Source organism: Papio anubis, chromosome 12 (genome assembly GCF_008728515.1).
Source record: "Papio anubis isolate 15944 chromosome 12, Panubis1.0, whole genome shotgun sequence".
In the NCBI taxonomy this organism is placed as follows: domain Eukaryota; kingdom Metazoa; phylum Chordata; class Mammalia; order Primates; family Cercopithecidae; genus Papio; species Papio anubis.
In genome coordinates, this window is record NC_044987.1 from 78,698,663 (window position 1) to 78,719,231 (window position 20,569).

Sequence of the window (20,569 nt, forward strand, 5' to 3'; positions counted from 1 at the left end):
TTTGTGCTTGAAGGATAGCACATAGAAAACATTGGCCCCAAACAGAAAGGCTGACCCCTGCTCCAAAATCCTACCTTACTTCTATGTGACTGTGGAGAGAGCAGGCCTGAGAGATATTAGTAATAAGTAAAGCTGAGAAACAGCTGCGGAAACCAGGTTTCAGGACCTCCTGGCCCCATCAACACTACGCTCTAATTATCTCACAGCATTTGGCCACTTGGGCTGTTGGAGTTTTTAGGAAAAATTCATTTTAACCTTAACCAGTATTATTGTATTTCTTTTTATCCAGATGGGAGAATATTGTTTCTTTCTCCAGTCTTCACTGATTTCTCATTTTTAAATCCTGCAGAACTTTATTCTCTTTGAAATCTATGAGGGGCAACTAACATTTTTGGGAGTCGACTTGTTGTTGGACACTTTTACAGGCACCATCCCATACCATTCCCACAGAAACAGATCATCTTTCCGTGTGAAGTTCACACTCTTTCTTTTTCTCCCAGGTTAATGAGGTCTCCTCTCCTGGCTCCTTCTCTGAATGTCAAGTGCCCTGGGGCTCAGAACTTAGTCCTTTCTTCTATTCTCTGGGATTTTGTAGGTGATCTTATTTAAGCTTTTGGCCTTACCTTCCATCTCTAGGCTAACTCTCCAATTTATGACTCCAGATCCAACTATTCACCTGTGCTCCAGACTCATGTCCCCCACCTGGAAGTCTGAGAGGCACTCCAAGGTCTGGCCTCCACCTGCCTCTCCACTCTCTTCTCTTGCACTCTCCCTTTGGCCACAATGACCTTCTTGCTGCTCCTTGAACCTGCCAACAATTCCCACCTCAAGGTCTTTGCACCTGCTTTTCTCTCTGACTGGAAAACAGTTCCCCCAGTATTCTCATGGCTGTAGCGTTCTTCCTTCAGGTCACCTCCCCTGAAAGACCTCCTCTGATCACATCATCCAAACTAGTCCCTCCTGCAGGACCCCATCTTCCACGCTCTAGCCTCTTACCCTGCCTGTTTTGTTTTGTTTTTGTCATAGCACTTGTCTTACCTAAAATGATATTGCATGCTTATTATATACCTGTTCATTGATTGTCTGTCCCCTTAGACATAAAATTCACAAAGGCAAAAGCATTATCTTCATGATCGCCGCTATAGCCCTGAACCTAGTGGCTGCATGTGGCCTGGGGTCAATGAATATTTGTTACGTGTTGAATGAAAGAAAATATAACAGGTAGGTATCACCTCCCCAATTTTATAAATGAGTCAGTGGAGGCTGAAAGACATAATATACCCCACGTTACCTGCTTTTGTCCTCCTCAGAAAAGGGGGAAATGATTTAGTCAAAGTAACCTGTATGAAAACAAGGCATTGAGTTATTTTTATAATAATTTATAACTTAAAAATAACAGTAACTCTTCCTTAATTGTCCAGATAGCAAAACTCAGTATGTGCATTTAATGGCAATTATAATAATGTTATCATGACCATAATTTACCACACATATCACCAGTCTTGTTTTCTTTTTCTCCAAAACACATGCTTTTCTGACTTCACGCATAATCTTGCTTTGTTGTTATTCATTATGTATAAATGAACTTGGCACCCATACTTCTTTGTCAGCCCCAGCAGATGATAATTTATCTAGGAATCTGAATACCTGACACATCCAAAGAGAATTTTTCTGAAAAGGTGTTTTTTTTTTTTTTTAATCAGCTATTAAAAGACTCCCCCATGTAACTTTCCTCACTGAAGGATGATTTGTGATAGCGCCTGGCACTTGGTTGCAGGGTGAGCTATCAGTGAGTTGACTGGATGGTCACATGGCACCATGGTGCATTCTCTGGCAACACATATGACACATAGTTGAGACATCCTCAGTTGCTCACATACTTTTGCAGAAACTAATTGTTTTGAAACTTTATGTTATACATAAGTATATTTTACATATCCTTTAAAAAATCTGCACAATAGGAAGAAATACCAAGAGAACTCAAACATGAGTTAATGAGCAAGATCAACTCTTCTTTTTTGTTGTGTTAAGAAATCATCTGTCCTTTTAATTCTAAGAAGCCTTTACTGGAAATATCATGAATTCAGGGGAGATCAGCATGTGGACATTGAGGGTATATAATGTTCTCCCCCTTTGTTCTCCAACTGTTTGGCCCATCTGGCAATTTGACTCCTGTTGTATTACTCAATGCCTCTCCTAGGTTTTTCTTCTCTTTGGATTGGAGCCTGTCTCTGTCTTTCCCTATCAAGGCCTTGCCCCATCCCCTTTCAGATTCTCAGTGTTTTAGGTGCACAGAAACTGATTTTGATTGTAGCTATCCCTTTTGATTGGATACTGCCTCTGACAAGATGTTCCCACTTGGCTCACCCAGCTTCCCAGTCAAGACATGGACTCTGATGTCCTTCTCTCTAGCCACATTGGAAGCTCCTTCTGGACAATAATGATCTTATATTTCTGTGTTCCTTCCAAATTCTAGCCCAAGGCTAATTAAAATTAGTAAATACTCATTTGTCCAACTTCTTGGTTTGTGGCAGCCAGTTGTTCTTTCCATGATCCCTTTAGCTTTGAGTAGTTACAGTACCACAAATCTGGGTAAAAACCGTTTCTTCCATGAGGTTATGGTAGAAGACCTCTGCAGAAGCACTGTTTCCCTGCTGCAGACACTCAGAAGCAGATGTGTTTAAATTTATCCCTGAAGATGGCTGGGCACAGGCCAGGGAACAGGAGACCAGTCAGTGAGAGCAGGCACCGTGTTGGTGCTCCCTTCTCCTCCATTCTAGCAAAATTCTTTGGGGGCCTATTCTTTCCTAGTGCTTGAATTTCAATATCTACCCCCTCCCCCACAAACTCAGCTCTTACTCTACATCAGTCTAAATTTACTGGTCTCCCAGCCTCTCCTTCCTATTAAATTAGATATTAGAGAGATCCATCAAGCCAGCGCTGCTCGAGGGTACACTTTAGAGTCCCTGTGCCTAAACCGCTGATGCTGTGGCTTGGATGAACCTAAATTTATCTACAGAATTACATGAAACCCTCTTGTTTTCATTTGTGCAGGTGTTCAGGTCCTGTCATACTACCTAATAAAACACTGAACTCCCCTGGAAGGTCTCAGCAAAATAATCCCATGATATTATCACTTGGCATTCCTACAGCTCTTTATTTTTTATCTTCTGGTGGTGATGGTGGGGGGTGTGTGTTTATGATCATTTTATTAGCCTTTCCACACAAGATTCGTTTTTTATTAAAAACACAAACGTCATTATAAATATCTTGGTAGAGAGGTAGAAAAGAGATTTTGAAAGAGACTAGGCAAAAGGATTAAAGATCTACAGGTTTAAACTGTTGCTAAAATAAACACTCACAATACAGCCATGAACTTTTTTCTTAAAGGTAGCCTTCATTAATTATCTTTCCAATGGGAAGTAACAGCCCAGACCTTAAAAGCCAGATATGTCGCAGGGAAAAGGCAAGTTTATGGAGATGATGTTAAGAAAAATCTTGTGTTTAAAAAGTCTTGTTTTCTATTTTCTGTTGTTATTTCCTGCTCAACATTTTTTCTTAGTTGTGCGTTTCTGGTTATATAATCTGGATCTTGTTAAGGCAACATTAAAGTGGATTTAAAAAAAACACAAACAAAAAACACTTGCTGGTGAAGCATCCTAATTGGTAAATACAGATGATAGGTGCATGATATTTTGGAGTTTACAAAGCACCTTTATAACAATAATCACATTTAAATCTCATGACAACCTTGAGACAGGTACACTTAGAAACCCCTGTTGCAGAGGAGGAGGTGAGGGCACAGAGGGGACGAGGGACTCACCTGCTGTTATACTGCTGGTGAGCAGTGGAGCCTGGACTTGAACCCAAGTTCTCTTATTTCTCTTTCAAGTTCTTCCTATAATCACACACTATTTCCCAAAGAAACAGCCTTGTTCATTCCTTCAATCAACTCTCTGTCTATATCCATCCATCTAAAACTGTTTATGAAAGATCTACTATATACCAGATACTGGCTAGAACCTTCAGCTTGGTAGGGAAGACAGCAAGTGAAGGGATAATAATAGTAAACTGTGACAAGTGCTCAGACATTAGCACTGGGGCTCTGGAAAAACAAAGAATGGACACTTAGCCTGAGGTGGAAGGGAAGCTCAGAGTCAGGGAAGGCTTCCTGGAGGAAGCAGTGCTGGAGCAAAGTCTTGATGTGTGTGGTATTTAACAAGCACGTATTTCCCTGGGTTGTACCAGTTTCCTAGGCACTACTTATTGGCCAATTCTATGTCACTCTTAGTTGAGCTCAGTTGTCAAGAAAGTAGTGGGGCAGAGGTAGCTAAAGAGAGAAAGGCATTCCCAGTGAAGGAACTTTGAGTGATAAGGTGGCCCAGAGAAGGCTGTAAAACATGGCATGCAGAAAGTGCCCCAGACAAGCATCAGGAGACCCGGTTCTGATTCCCAACAATCTCTGTCCTTTTTCTAGGCCTTGTTTTCTCATCAGCAATATGAAAGGATTAGATCTTTAAAAAGTTAAAAGGGTGGATTGCATTGCCCCAAGGAAGCAGCAAGAATAGGGCAAATAGGAATGTTGTCAGGGAGCATGGAAGGGTGCTGTCTATGCTGTCTATGTCTTCTTGTAGTTTCACGCTGAGTACTTGCTATGGGGGCTGGCCATGCCTTCTCATAACCTCTGCACTAGCTCTTTCTTCTGCCTGGAAAGCTTTGACCATCTTGTCCATCTGCTAGCCTCTATCTCCTGCCCTGCTCTCTTCCTGTTCCCAGGCAGATTCAGGGCTCCTTCTCAGCTCCTGCAGAGCCCCAGGGCTACAGCATGTTTATCCCCCTCTCTGTGTTTGGATATTTGCATGCCTCTCTCTCCCCTTGACCACGGGCTCCTTGGGGGAGAGATTGCAATTCTTATTTCCATGTTCCCAGCATGCAGCACTGTGCTGAGCATGACACATATGTGAATATATGAGGGGGGATTGTGGACTTGGCTTGATCATAGGTCTTCAAGCTGAAGGAGATTTCCAAAAGATGACTTTGGTATTCAGAACAAAATATGTTCATGCCCATTTTACAGACAATACTCTCAAGGCCCTGGGAGGTTAGAATATGTACTGGGGAGGATAACTCAGGTCTCCTGCTTCCCAGGGCAATGGTACTGCCATTCTATGAAAATTCCCAGGAATCCAATTTCATTTCATTCCTTTAGGAAAACAGAGGGGCCTTTTTGTTGGAGTAAGCTGAAGGAGATGGGAGTGGGGTATAACAGCTCAACTTGACTCTGGGAGTGATATGAAGTGTGGGAAGGTTCATTTGGGTTACAGCCTTTTGAATAGATTAAGGAGGCGAGGCTGGGAGGAGGCAGGTGGAAGATCAGAGGAGACAGCATTTGACAAGGCGGAGCTGTCCGGGGTCTGAACAAACAGCTCCTCTCCGGAGAGACAGGAGCAGGGCTTCTCAGAGCGTATGTATGAGACAAGCTCCATGTGCAGTGAAGTGATGCGTACCGCAAACACATTTCTCCCATCCGCTTCGGCTGTCACAGCCCCGGCCCCCCTGCACATGTCATTTGTCTTCTGGCTTCCAAGTTGCAATGGACTCTTTCAGGCAAGCAGAAAACAAGGACTGGCCTTTTGGGGGTGCCGGCTTCATTTTCACGTCTAGTCTTCACCACCTTGGGGTATCGCTTTCGTTTTCTTTATTACCCTCTTCCCCTGAGTTTATTCCTTGGCAACATGCCCCTGACTCGGTGTGGCCTATGATGCATCCTCCTGATGAGAGGCACCTTATCGGCTCCCTGGCAGATGTGGGGAGGTGGCGCAGGGTGCACGCAATGAATCGCTGATAGATGCCACTCATGGAATCAGCGCACACCTTTAATAAAGAGCGGTGCCTCACTATTTATGGTGATAGGGCTGGTCGTGATAACAGCATCTCCTTCAGATTGGCTTTTGAAATGGCAGATGGAGAACTGGGTGGGGGTGGGGTAGGGAGTCGCTCATGGAGGAGATGCTCCCTGTTGTGAAACTGACTTCGTGTCTGCCAGCACTCTAGGTGTCAAGCCGAGGACAGGTTGGATGCCTTCTTTGATTGTCTCCTCTGAAAGAATAGCTGATCAGCATACACATGCCAGTGCTGCTAAGGGCGTGCAGCAGCTTCTGAGGATCCATCAGGTCCACAGGGCAGGTCATGCACTGGCACCCCACTCTGAGCTCCCTGAGAGCAGGGGCTTTGTTGTTTTCTTCCAGTTGTCCCACCCCGGGCTCGGTGCTGGGCATGTGGAGAAATTAAGTGTGTCTGCGGAGGCCCATGATCTGAGTTCAAGCCCTGACTTCATCCCTCGTTCCCTGTGTGGTTTTGGGCAAATTACTCAACCTCTCTTGAATCTCTTCCCCAGTGTGTGCAGGGGCAGGGCAGAGAAGTTTCCTGGAAAGGCTGCTGCCAAAGCTGAGTCTTGAAGGAGGAGGAGGAGGACTGTCTGGAGGACTATTGTGGGCAAGTGAGGTTGGCTCCATAGATCCACAGGGCTGGTGGTGAGGAGATTGGAAACTTGCAGTGTGGCTCAGGGTCAGACAGACTGGATGGGGCATGAGCAGGGGGCAAGGACACTGAGGCCCTGGTGATTGGGTGTGGGGCCACTAAGGGAATTAATAAGGTGGAAAAGCCAGAGGGGTCAGAGAGAGAACTATTAATATTGAGAGAATAAGAGCAAGGCCTATTACTTGGAAGCAAGGGGGTGGTTGAGAAGGGATGCTGTGAAGCAATGACAGAGGTAGAGACAATTTCAAGTGACATTCAGAAGACATTCACATCCGTACATCATACTTGCTTCACTGGAAAATGTCCATCTTCTGTCCATTTCCTAGTTATGTTCTGAAGCAGACACCTGAGTGGCTGCTATGAAGGAAGGGGCAGAGAAATGGGAGGAGAGAAAGTGACAGCCTCCTCAGATTACTGACACCTGCCAGGCTTGGCCACATCTGCTGCCCTGACTCTTGCCTCCTCCGGCATCTTCCTGGTCCTGTTGTGTCTCTGGTGAGCTGACCAGAGCTTCACGTGGGCTTCTCGCAGGTCTTTCTCTATTTCACATCAGACTGCCGCTTTATTTGACATTCCTCTGAGACTGCCTTGCATTCTCCTTTTTTCCACTTTGCTGTCTGCAGGCAGAACCCAGCCACGCAATTCTCTGCTCACCTGCCAACAGTGTCTTCCCAGGAAGCATTTCTACTCCCGTCAGCACCAATAATTTAATAAGCTCTTCCAAATCACCAAACACCATTCCAAAAAACAGATTTAATTAGCATCTTGGTTAGCTTTAGTATATATAGTTATAGACATGTATAACAAAGTTATATAGTTAATATCACTTGCTATACTTGCAAAAGGGATAAATACGGCCATGATGGTTTTTACCTTCCAGGCTCCTGCACAACACATCCCTTTTATCTAATCTTCTTCATCCCCTTATTGCTGCCATGTTACTTGCAATTAACCATGTAAGTGGAATCTTTTTATGCAAAGAAATAAAACTAATAGTGTATATCTTCTCTCTACTCTGGCAACAGTCTACTCAGCCTTAATGAGATTTGAATACAACACAGTGATGTTGATACCCGTCAAGCTTGTTACAGTGGGATTCTCTCCATATTGAATTTCCTTAGGCCACTGCTGTTCCCTTGCATTAGATATTTCATTCCTGTGGTTTTGAAAGTCTGAAAGACACTAGCTAGAAATTGTGCTGGTCTGGGAAAATCATGGCATGCTTGAACTATCTCTGGAATTTCCATGTCCTGTGATCTAAAGGGCTGCTCAGGAAGTGGAGTGCTTCTGAGTAGGTTACCATGAGGCGTGTGGGTGTGCAGGAGGGAAGAGCTCCCATCTCCAGGGATCTTCCATGACATTCTCCATGACAGCATGCCAACAGGAAGCGGCAGAACCTTCATGACAAAGCGTTGGAGGTCAGTGTGCTCTGAGGCATTATGAATCATCCCATGGTGTGACGTGGAGGAAGGTACACCCTCTGTCTGGATGGCAGAATCAGTGGAATAGATTTTCTGCATAAATTATAAATACAAAGCCAATCATGCTGCTTCTCTGCTATGGTCTTCCACTAACTCCTTGCCACCTTTGCAAAATGCCCAAGTTCTTTAGCAGAACAAAGAACCACTTGTGTAAAGTGGCCAACTGTCCTGCTTTGCCTGGGATTTAGGGTTTTCCTGGGACATGGGACTCTCAGTGCTAAAACCAGGAAAATCTGGGCAAACCGGGCTGAGTTGTCCACCCTATAACCATTACCTAGGTCCTCAACTACCCCACTGCAGCCCCACCTCTTTCCACATGCGGAACAATAAGCACTAGTGGTTCTCAATGGGTTGTAGTGGTTTCCACTGTTTCTCGCCTCTTTGCCTATGCCTGTGGTCTCTCTGCTTCCTAGAAGCCTTCCCTGGCTTCCCTGTCTTTGCCTAACTGATTCTCCTCATCCTTTGACATTCGGCCAGGCATCACCTCATCTAGGAAGCCTTCACTGACCCTCTCAAGTTGGGGGAGTTTCTCTCCTCTGCTCCCCTACTATCACAGTTATCACTCTACACCTTTGCTGTCAATTTCCTTGTCTCTCTACTCACTGGACTTGGAGCTTTGTGAAGGCAGGACTATGCCTTATTAGACTTGGTATTCCTGGACCCTAGCACAGTAACTGGACATAGACGTTCATTAAACACTTAATTTAAGGATTTATTTGATTACATAAATATTGAAGTGAATGAATGAATGAAGTCGTAGATGGTAAAATCCAGTCCAGGTGCTGGGGATCTTTCAAAACCTGGGTGCCTGTGTTCTATCTGCAAGCATGTGGAGCTGTTTACAAAACATAGGGAGACCCTGACTCTTTCCAGAGGTGAGACAGGAAGTGTGGTAGCTCAGGGCCACCAAGTGGGCTGCCCAGGGAAGAGGGCGTGGACAGTGAGGAGGGGATATTTGATGAAGGTGGTGGCAGGCTAGGGCTCTGAAGCAAGCTGGTGTCCTGGGAGCTGGGATGGGGAGAGGAACAGGTCAACGCTGGGTATAAGTGGACCAGATAGAAACAACATCAGGACAAATGTGGTAATTTGGTTTTTTGGTGCCAAAGAGATATTCTTAACTAAGATGCCTTCACAAATGGAGGCTGGAGCCAGAGAAAGAGAGGTGGGTGATACAGGAAGGCAACCAGGACCCAGAACTAATGAGGTTCCTTTTAGAGGGGCGCTTCCTGAGTTTCTGAGGGCAAGAGGGGTTGTGAAGGCACCAGACAGGACCTGGGAAAATCAAAGCAGCTCTGGGCAGTATGTCTTATGCCAACCTGCTGGGTGGTGGCCAGAGCTAGTCTGCAGGCTGCTCAGTGGGGCCATCACCACCTGGGCCCCAGGTGGGAATGCTGCTGGAAAGAGAAGACCCCTGGGCTTCCAGGGGGCTGCCTTGTGTGCTGGAATCTCTGTCTGCAGGATGAATATTTCAGAAAGGCAGCTGGGAAAGGCAGTGCCTTTTTAATCTAAGCTGAATGGCGCCTGAGGGGGAAGGGCGCAGTGTCCTCGGGAGTGGAATAATGTGCTGCAACACCATGTTCCCTGTGTACAATGGGACAGGAGGTGAGCGTGGGAGACAGCTTTGGCTATAGAATTCTTTTTCTTTCGGCCCATGCTGAATGAGAGCCCAGAATTGTTGCCAGTGACCTTCGACAGCAACACAGGGTGAGGCAATTGTGCCGACTGGCAAACCTTGATGAATTGGAACTTGTTGGGGAGTCAAGCAGCGTCTGCCGTTCATGGAGCAGCTCGCTCCAGCCAGATGCTCCGGCAGCCCACTTACAGGCTGTGCTTTCCACACATGACTTTGCTTCGTGGCAACAACAGCTCTGTGGGAAGTAATTGTCTCCTCCACTTTGCAGAGGAGGAAACGGTGGCCCAAAGTCTACTGACTGAAAAGCGCAATGCCTGGCATATAATCCCAACAATAGTAGCTGAAACTTAGATAAGGTTTGCTCTGTGTTATACATTGTTCTAAGTGATTCTATAGGTAGAGCCCATTTCATCCTTATAACCACCTCGTATAGCTTCCATTATTCACCCCATTTTATAGATGAGGATGCTGAGGTACAGAGAGATTAAGTGGCTTGCCCAAGATTGCATAGCTAATACATGACAGAGCCAGAACTTGAACCTAGGGAGTTTGACTCCAAAGTTTGAGTGTTTGATCATTTACTATACACTTTGTATATAGATAGCACTCAATAACTGTTAGCTGCTATTACTCTTATTACCTCCAAAGGCATATAGCTTGTGAGGCCAGAGCTGGGATTGGATACAGGATGTCTGACTCCAGGGTATCTGCGTTGAACTTCTACATTAGGCTGATTGAGGGATTTGTGGATTTTTCTTGTTAACTGAGGCTTAGGAAGAAATCCCATTTGCCTTCAATCCTGTGACAGACACTGCTGTAGTGTACTAGCATCTGTAGTCTCTCTGTCCTGGCTCACAGCCCCACCACATATCCCTGCTTCCTTTGCAGTTAACTGTGGCCATGTCAATGAATTCTAGTCAACAAAATATGAACAGAAGGGATGTCCACCCCTTCCAGGCTTGGCCCCTCTTCTCAAATAATCTCATGATACCAGAGGACTTAAAGGAGAGTCATAAGGTGGCAGTAGACCGAGTACTTGAATAGCTACATGGAGCAAAGCCCTTCAATTTGCCCCCAGCATTAAACTATGATGCAAGCAAGAGATCATCTTGTATTGAGTGAAGTCAATAAGTTATTTATATTGTTACAGCAGTTTCTCCCACCCCTGCTCCCAACAATATAAACCCTTTTTAAAAAGCCCTTAAGAAATGCCTTAGTCTGCATCCCTACCACAGTAAACAGAAGCTGAGAGAATCAAGTTTTGAAACAGCACAGACTTCGGCGTCACACACAACTGAGTTCTGGTCCCAGGTTGCCATTTCATAACTGTGTGCCTCAGCCTCTCTGAACTCCACAGACCTCCTATGTGAAATCAAGATAACACTACCCTTGCTGGTATTGCAAGGCATCAGAAGTAATTCAGCCAAAGCCCCCGCATAGTACCTGCTGTATATTTGCTCAATAAGTGTTAAAGCTTTTTCCTTTCAATGAGAGAGTAGTTGGACAATATGTGTCAAAACCTAAATGTTTGTGTTCCTGGTAACCCAGCAATTCCACTTCCAGGAATTTAGTCTAAGAAAATAATCTTGGATGCTCAAAGATTTAGCTCTTAAAATATTTATCCTCATGTTGGATTTAAGTGAAAAGTTGGAAACAAGGTAAATTTTCAGCAATAGGGAATTGGCTAAATAAACCGTGGTGCATCTATTTAATTGAGAACTGTTCAGCCATTAAACATTATGTAATAGAAGACTGTGCAATAACATGAAAAAATATTCAGAGTAGAATATTCAAAGTAGAAGAAGGAAATTACATAACAGTGTATATTCCATGAACCCATTTTTAAAAATAGAGACAAAAACATATATATGCAGAAAGAAGAGACTAAAAGGATACATCTTAAAATATAAAATGTTTATCTCTATGGAGTAGTGTTTGTATATTTTTCTTCTTTGCTTATTTGTAGTTCCACATTTTCTATAGTAAACAGATATTACTTTGGTAAAGAGAATAAAATGAGTTATAAAAAGTTATTTTTTTGGCCTTGCCTGCATTAGCTGTGACCTTGAACATCCTTTATCATCTTTATCATTGTGCAGATGTTGACTTGGACAGTATGAGAGACAAAGACAAATGTGAGTTGACTCAAGATATCTGTGGAACTATCTAGGATAGGGTTGGATTACTGTCATTTGTGGCTTAATTGGGTGCTGGTTGTTGGATTTTTACTGCTATGGGTGTTATTTGCATGGACTCATGTGCACATGGATCTCTCCACCCCTCGCCTTCCTTGCAAAAGTGCTGCTTCTAGTGTGAATCCAGTCCTGGATAGGACCATGTATCCTGCACACTCTGCAGGTGCCCAGTGAATATGAGCTTCTCTGGACTGACTGAGGACCACATGATGAACACTGGAAACTCTCAGCCTTCATACAACAAGGCATCTGGTATGGAACTGTTCAGTGCAGCCTTCTCTGGCTGATACACTCGCCACGGACCTCCTTATCCCTGAGCTGGGACCCTAATGGATGTGCATGAGTTTGTCTCCAAGCTTGTAAAAAATGTGCTTTTGCAAGAATAAGTGAATCACAGACTGAAAGAATATATTTACAATGCATACATCTGACAAAGGATTCACATCCAGAACATATAAAGACTTCCTAGAAATGCACAATAAAAAGACAACTCAAAAAAATGGCAAAAGACTTGAACAAGCACTTCACAAGAGATATGAGAATGACGATTAAACACACAAAAAAGAGTTTCACACCGATGATAATAAGGAAAATGCAATTTTAAACCACTATAAGATACCCTGTTATACTCATTAGAATGGCTAAAATACGAGAGTCTAACAATTCCCATAATTGATAAGGATATGGAGCAAATGGGATCTCAGTTCAGTGCTACTGTAAAATCAGTTTAAATTCCTGTTTATGTTAAACTCTGTTCAAAATGATTTGATGTGATAAAATAGTTTTGGATAACTATGTTTATTCAGTCATGCACTTGTCCAACAGTTATATATTTAGAGTTCATGATGAGTAAAACAAAGTTAAAGCCTTCAAGAACCGTAAGACAGTTCACAAAATGAAGCCTTGTTAAGTTAGCCACCATATAGCTAGTGCTATTTATCGTAGTTTCTTGATTCTCAGACATACGTATTATCTTACAACAAATTTCAAAATACACCTGACAACTGCAAAAAATGTTTTTGCACCAAGGATTGAAGTCTTGAGATGCCTGTGTTTGTCTGTCATTTTTTTTTTTTTCACAACTTAGACCTTTCTTCATCAGGAGATGATTTTTAACCTCTTGCCTTTGCCTCTGCATTTAAGTTCTTTGAAAAGAAGTGTATATTAATGCACGTGGTAATAATTATCTCATTCTATCTGTAAACTGTTTATTTCTCAACTGCTTTTTCAATATAGCTCCATTTTTGACCCCTCAATGTAAAAACAATTATCTTAAATTAATGCAGTCTTAAATTGTACATTGACATGGCTTTGTTTACTTGCCCAAAAGCATGAATGTAAGGCAAAGATAAATGCATTTAACAATCTTTCGGATGCCCAGCATTGAACCAGACACAGAAGGAACAGCTCTGATGTGAAAAACTGGTATCATTTTATAATGAGAGGGATTCTGGTTTTGAAGTCAGAGAACTGGGTTGCACTATTGCTCTGTGATGTCTTATGTGATCTCGGGCACATTCCTTATTTTTCTAAGACTCTGTTTTTTCCTGGATGGAATGGGTATGATACGATCCATCTCATATGGTTCATTTAAATGGATAAGGTATAAACATCCTGGCATGTAATAGGTGCTCAGTGAATGCCTGTTGAATCTGAATCTCAATGGAGACATAAGATGCACTCCAACAGATTCTCAGAGACAGCGGGAGACAGTGGGGAGCCTGTATTATCAAGTTCACATTTGGACTGGTACAGCTTTTAGTGTAACTTCTACCCAAGGATTTTTCAGCAGCTTTCATTGAGCCATAGTATAACATCAGGAAATGTGTCAATAACTTTGACTTTGGTTTCGTAGAGAGAAAATGTGAGTTGGCAAAACTAAAGTGAGTTTTTGAAGCAAGCTCCAAAACAAGCCCCTTATCTCTGTGACTCGAAAAGGCAATGGGTAAAGGGTGAAAAAAGTGGGAGCAGAGACATGATATTCAGAAATAATTTCCTGGAAAACAATAAAGCATGGGAGGGGCTCAGGGTAAAAACAGGTGGAGGTGACACCTGCTCAATGGAAGGACAGTGGGGTCTTTCTTTGGGGTAAAGTATAGGCAAAGGCATGGGATGGGTGCTGGGAGCTGCTTATCAAGGCTACACAGGTGGTTACTGCCTGATCCAGGACAAGAACTCACATTTCATCCTCCAAGTATCCTTTTTCATTCCATTTCAAAATTTTCTTTGATAATATCATTTTCTTGGTCTATCATTTACTAAGTATGCTCACACACACACTTGCACTCACACACACTCTCTATATGCACATACACAAGACAGTTCATTGGTTTACGATAATCATTTAAAATTTTCCATATCCTGCTGGGTAGGTTTTAAGCATCTGTGATCCCAATCAGCTAATTGCTCAGGGAGCATGGTGGCGGGAGGAGGAGTAGCAGTGGAAGGACATCCCAGAGCTTTCTCTCTCTGAGGTTAGAGGATGACAGCTCTAAAGAAAATGAGGTAGTTAGGATGCAACAGCATTCCAAGGAGAAAGGGCTGCATAAGGACTGGAAGCGTGGAAGTTTCAGACACTGCCTGTAGTTCAGGCTGCTGTAGCATAGGCTGGGAGGTGGGTGGTGCAGGAGAGAAGCTGCTGAGTCTCACCACCCATTTCCTCCAGGGGACATTTTCTTTCCCTTCCCAGTTCTGCCAGCCAAGTGGAACGGAGAAGTATTTTCTTCCTCAAGCAAAGAGACAGGAAGGGATTGAGTAGCTGGTGGGTACTGAGTGAGGCTGCCCAGCTCACGGGCAGCACTGAGGACTTGACCCAGACAGTCCGAGACTGGAAATAGAGGACTGGAGCCGTTTTAATGCCAGTGAAGATGGTTAAAACTGGTTCAGAGGAACAACTCTGAAGTCATTTGTTTTCTTTAAGTCTTCCTCTTTGCTGTAATTTGATTTAAATAGAGTTCTTTGATTTTCAGCCTAATTTAAAAGTAGCATTTACAGAAAAAAAAAAAGCTTAATGTAGAGGAAAAACTTGCAAACATGTGGTTCCCTTCTATGAATCTTTGACATGATTCACCCACTTTTTCTCTTATGCATCTCCTCTGTCAGTGAGCCAACCTCCAGCAATGACACTGCCTGTGAGCTTGTTAGAAACGTAGAGTACCAGGATCCTCCCCAAGACCTCCAGAATTGGAACGTGCATGTTAACAAGATCCTCAGGTGATTTGAATGCACATGCTATGATAATCATAGAAAGTATAACTAATTTCCTAGGAGGTGAGACCTTGAAAATTCCAAGAAAGAAACGTCAGACTTTGGGATGGAAGGAACGGGGTCAAGGGATTTTAGAAACAATGTGCAAATCTTTATATGTTTTAGAATACTTTATGAAACTGTGGATTATCCAGTGCATTATTGGAGTTTTTCAAGATAATGGGCATTTGTGACTCTCCTTGCAAACCCATCGCTCATCTCTGAAAAAACTTTGCAAAAGCCCGACTGTCCCAGCTGTTCCCAGTCCCAGAAAAAGAAGCTTTATCTCAGATGTCTTGAGTCCTGCTTCCTCACAGTGGAGCCTCATTGGAGATGCTTAAAATTTGCCTGCTGATCCTCTTTCTTATTCTAAAGATTTTAATTGCTAGAAATTAAAAACACCCATGTAATACATATTCCATCTGAGAATCTGTTTTTCTAAACTTCCTGTACTATAATCTTCACAGAAAGATTGAACTATAAGATGAATGGGGATTTTGGCTGGGAGGAAGTCTGAGAGGGAATAGGTATGGTGGTGGATTTTGGTGGATTTGGAGAAGGTGCTTGACCCCGAATGCTGCTTTCCTAGAGACTTACGAAATAAACGTTAGCAGTGTAGGTGCACTGGGCAAGATAATATCTGTGCAATCTTATTCTGTTGTAGGTATCACCCCTCAAATTCACAATAGCCATAGTTTATCAAATACCTACTGTACACTATGGACTTTGGATACATTGTCTATAATCCCTACAACAGTCCCATCAGGCAGATGGTGTTCTCCCCATTTATAGATGAAGAGACTGAGGTTCAGAAAGGTTAAGTACCTATCCAAGGCCACAGCACTAGCTGTGATGCCGGAATTTGAGTCCAGACTCTTTTAACTTCAGAGTTAATGATCTCCCTACTCGGTCATCAATAGTCCACTATGAGCCAGGCTCATTTTTGGCATAACATTCTGGTTTTTTACCAGCCTCCTCTCTCCAGCTATGCTTTGTGATCTAGCTCACAGCTGTCCCCATATCAATACTCATTTCCCTGATGCCTCCACTGATGGAAGCAAAACTCATAAACTTGTCTCTCTGTGAACCACTGGAGGGTGAGCAGTGACTGGCTTACTGTCCATCCTGTCTGCTAGCAGTCAATCCACCAGCTTGTCAATTCACCAACATTGGATAAATAGCTGCTATGCACAAGGCAGGGCTCTAGGCCACAGGGAGGTAGAAGCCTTTAAGATAGGGACTTTAGTCTTATGGAGACAAGCAAATAAATACATTTACCACTTACCTGCATGTGCTAAGTTGCATATTGGAAGCACAGTGCACTTTCCCAATGTGTCTTATATTTCAGAGGCTGCTGCAGTATATCAGACAGGACACAGAATTTGGACACAAAGTGCCTGGCGTTGAATCTTATTCTTGAATCTTGTTCTCCTACTCACCAGATTTGTGATGCTGAATAGATCCTTTTCCTTCTTTGAGTCTCACAATCCTCATCTGGACCATGAAGATCAAGGACAGCCATCACACAACCACTCACAAGGAGTTGTGCCTCACTGTGTTGTCCCTCACAACTCACTGTGTTGTGCCCCACAAGGGTTAAATGCCACAATTTGTGTGAATGGCCGGTGCAATGTATGTGTGGCACACAGTGGGTGCTTTAAAAATGTTTGTGGAACTATGAGTCTTTGGTGCTTTACTATTTTAAATCTTGCTGTTCCCAGACATCTCATCTGTGTTCCTGTGGCTGGCCTAGGCCTCTTGAACTTTCCTGAAATTCTCCTGCCCAGCCCACATTGCTAAGCTCTGCACGGTGAAGGACTGGCCAAGTTCCTACATTGCTTCTCAGCTGTCAGCTGGTCAGACCAGCAAAACTGTGACCTCAGTTCGGAGGCAGAATCCCTCTGCCCTCTATTCATGGCCCAGACGGCTCTGTGACCCTAGCCATGTGATATTTTTGTTATTTGGCTAGAGTTTTGTAATCTGCACCATTTGTGCAAACATTCCAGGAAGGAATTGTTTGTGTAGGCTCATAAATTTGTGGATGGTTTACATGTGAAGCCTGATTGCATGATAATCTCCAGGGGCACAGTGTCAATTCCAGGGTCCTCACCATGGTCATTGCTTTATTTTTGGGCCCAGCTGTGTGAGTGCTGGTGGACTGATGCTGTGATGATTCTGTTCTGGTCTCCTTGGACTTGTTTTCCATGCCCTCTCTGTGGCCTTTCGTGATGGATGGTCCTGGGTCCACAGTTTTCTGTTTCTCAAGTCTTTCCAAGCAGAGATCACCATATCCTTACCTCAGCTTTTGAAGCCCAGTGGATGACTCCCAGATCTGCCCTGAAAGCCTAATCCTGCTTCCCTGCCAGAAAAATAATAATAAATATGAATTTGGTCCTTTTGCAAACATTCATTGAGCTCCTACTATGTGCTAGCCCTGGGGATTCAGGGAAATTCAAGGGTGAACAATATAGACGAAGACCCTGGACGGAAGCAACAAACAAGTAAGATAAATAAATAAATCATAAAGTTTCACTTGGGGGGAAAGAAACATCAAACCAAATGGTCAGGGAATAGGGCGATTGAGTTGATGGATTGTCTCATAACTGAGGACTAATGAGAAACCCCTCTGGTTTGCCTGCCATGAGGAAAGTAAAGTAGGGTAAGTGGTGAAGGGGAGGGGAGGGAAATGGTCAGAGAAGGCTTCTCTTGGGACTTGACCTCTGAGCAGACCCTATATGCTGAGAAAGAACTGGAAGATCAGGGGAAGAGGAAGCCAAATGTACCAAGAGGCCCTGAGATGGGAGTGGGTTTGGTGAGTGTTAGGAATGACTACCATTTATTGTCCAATAACTACTTGCCAGGCACTGTGCCTAGTTCTTAAATGCAGTATCTAATTGATCCTATGAGGTCAGTGATAACACTATCCCTTCCAATTACTCAAGAGATAGGAGCTACTCTAATTCATTCCTGTCTTAAGAATGAAGAAGCTGAGAGGCAGAAAGGATCATTTGCCCGTAGGTATCCCAGGCCAAGTAAATGAGGAGCCCAGCATTTCATGGGGGTCACTGTACCCCAAGGCTTTCATTCTGTAGTGATAATTGCTCACACTGCCTCCTGCTGCCCTGGTCTCATTTTGATTAAACCTCACTCCTGGTCTTCACTACCACTCACCTCCAAGGAGGCACCCCTTCCCTGTCAGAGCCCCTCTGAGCTGCCTCTGGCCTGTCCCCCTGCTTCACCCTTAGCTTCCAGTCAGTTCTTTCTTAGTGTCTCACCTCTGTTCCTTCCCAGCTGCTGTTTCACCTGTTCCCAAAGCCCACAGCCTGGTTTCTACCACCCTGTCCACACACCTTTGACAGAAAAATTGTCCTCACATATGACTTCATCATCACCCTTGGGTTAAACCCCCAGTGAGTTCTGATGCTCTGAATTTCAAAGGAGATCAAGTATTTTAAACCTTATCAATGACATTGAGAATAATGTCCCCTTACATTGGAGGAGGATATTGACGTGGGCAAGACATTCACTGTTAATGTGTCCCTGGAAGTAGCAGGAACAGTGGGGTATGATTTTAAATTTGGGTGTTGCTAATGGCATTGCTGTAAGAAAGTAATAAGTCTTTTAATGCCTGTTAGTATGGTTTGGGGCAGTGGGAGAGGGCAGGAATGGGGTGGGGGGTGGATTTTACACTGTGTGTTATAACAAACACTGGAGTTAAATCTCAAGTGTGACTTTTCTTTTTGAGTTTATTCTTCTCCAGTGTGTCTAGAATACTGACTGACAAATACTTAGGACAGTGCCATGCACATGGAAGATGCTAATACTCATTCCCCCACTATGTCTCCACCCAGCCGCTCAACCCACAGTGATTAACCAGCTCTCCTGCATATGTGTTTATTTTAATGTGACCATCCTTGAGAAAATTATACTTAAATGAAGCTAAAAAATAAATAATGATTACAAATCATGGTAAGGGAAGGAATACATTAAACTCCTGACTAGAAGGCCTACAGAATGGAGAGTTTGGATTAGTGGTTTCTAGGAACTGAGGATTATTCAGACTCTCCTTTAACTTTGATGATGGAGAATCAGACTTGGAAAGCAGTATGGAAGAGTGGGTATGGGCATACACTTTGCCAGCTGCGTTCAAGTCCTGACTGTGCTTGTTGCAAGCTGTTTGAGGCATGACTTAATCAATCCAAGCCTTGATTTTCTCATCTGTAAAATAGATAGAATAACAGTTTGTTCCAGGCATTTATTGCTATATAACAAACCACTCCAACAGAATGACTTAACTCAATGACATTTATTTTGGTCAGGAATCTACAATTTGAGCAGGGCTCAGCAGGGGTATTTTTTTTTTTTTTCTGCTTTTTGCTCCATTCAGCATCAACTGGGGTGACTTGAAGCTGGAATTATCTGAAGGTTCTCTTACTAACATACCTGGTGGTTGATGCTGGCAGTCAGCTGGGCTACATGTGGCCTGTCCGTGTGGCCTGGCTTTCCTTACAATGTGGTTCCTGGATCCAAGAGGGGGCATCCTGAGAGCATGAGCAAGTCAGGCATAAAATGTACTGCCTTTTGTGACCTAGCCTCAGAAGTCACTCAGCATCACTTCTCCAGCATTCTGTTCAATGTGAGTGAGTCTGGAAGCCTGGCCCATATAAAGGGGAGGGATATTAGACTCTTGATGGGAAGGGTGGTAAGTAATTTGCAGCCATACTTAAAACGACCACATAGTTCCTACCTGGTCAGGGCTGTAGTGAGGTTCAAGTGTGATCTTGCAGTAAATCCAGGCACAGTGCTGGGCACACAGTTACAAGAACAGCCTTAGGAAATATGTTATCTTTCTCATTTACTATTGAAGTGACTGAGACTCTGAGGTGATATGTGACTTTCTCAGATTCCCAGTGAGTGCCAGAGCAGGGATTTGAACTTGTTTATGGCCTCCCTATGGGTATTCCAGAGGCTAGCAAACAGTAGTGATGTCACTCAGCATTGTTGGTGCGTTGTTGCCTGGTGAAATATGCTATGCCACTGGTCACAGGCAGAGATCTGTGAACTGGATGATCTAACCTCTGCAGCCTAAAGTCATACTTCCCCCTTTCCCAGACTGTCCATACCTCTTTTCTCTTTGAAAGAGGGCTTATGGGTTGATTACCTGGGGACTGTAATATTTTGCTTTGCACTGCCCATCCTGCCATGGGAATGACACAGTAAGACCATCAGTTTCATTATTCTCATGCTGTTGGCCAGAAGGCCTCTGATAAAGGTGCCAGACAGGCTGTATGCCATTGAGCCCAGTGCCTCCTGCACCTTGGGAGGCTTCTAAAATCTGCTGGCTTGCTCTGGAAGCTTCTGTCCTCTACTTCAGCTGTTAAGTAAATTGGTCTGATCTGTAGCTTTAAAACACTTCCATCCCATTCCACTTGCTGCGCTCCACTGATTTAGAGGGGAAGCTGCGGATTCCTTTG

General features: G+C 43.7%; 1 protein-coding gene and 1 long non-coding RNA gene across 2 annotated transcripts in view; one reads left to right on the top strand and one right to left on the bottom strand.

The window, feature by feature from the left end:
* NAV2 (neuron navigator 2) overlaps positions 1 to 20,569 on the top strand; it is a 768,631-nt gene that overhangs the window by 29,770 nt on the left and 718,292 nt on the right. The window lies entirely within an intron of this gene.
* Positions 17,376 to 19,618, bottom strand: LOC103877620. The gene is made up of 3 exons (XR_004177647.1): positions 19,539 to 19,618; positions 19,226 to 19,313; positions 17,376 to 17,454 (listed from the first exon to the last, which is right to left on the bottom strand). It is a non-coding gene; the product is annotated as an uncharacterized LOC103877620 (long non-coding RNA).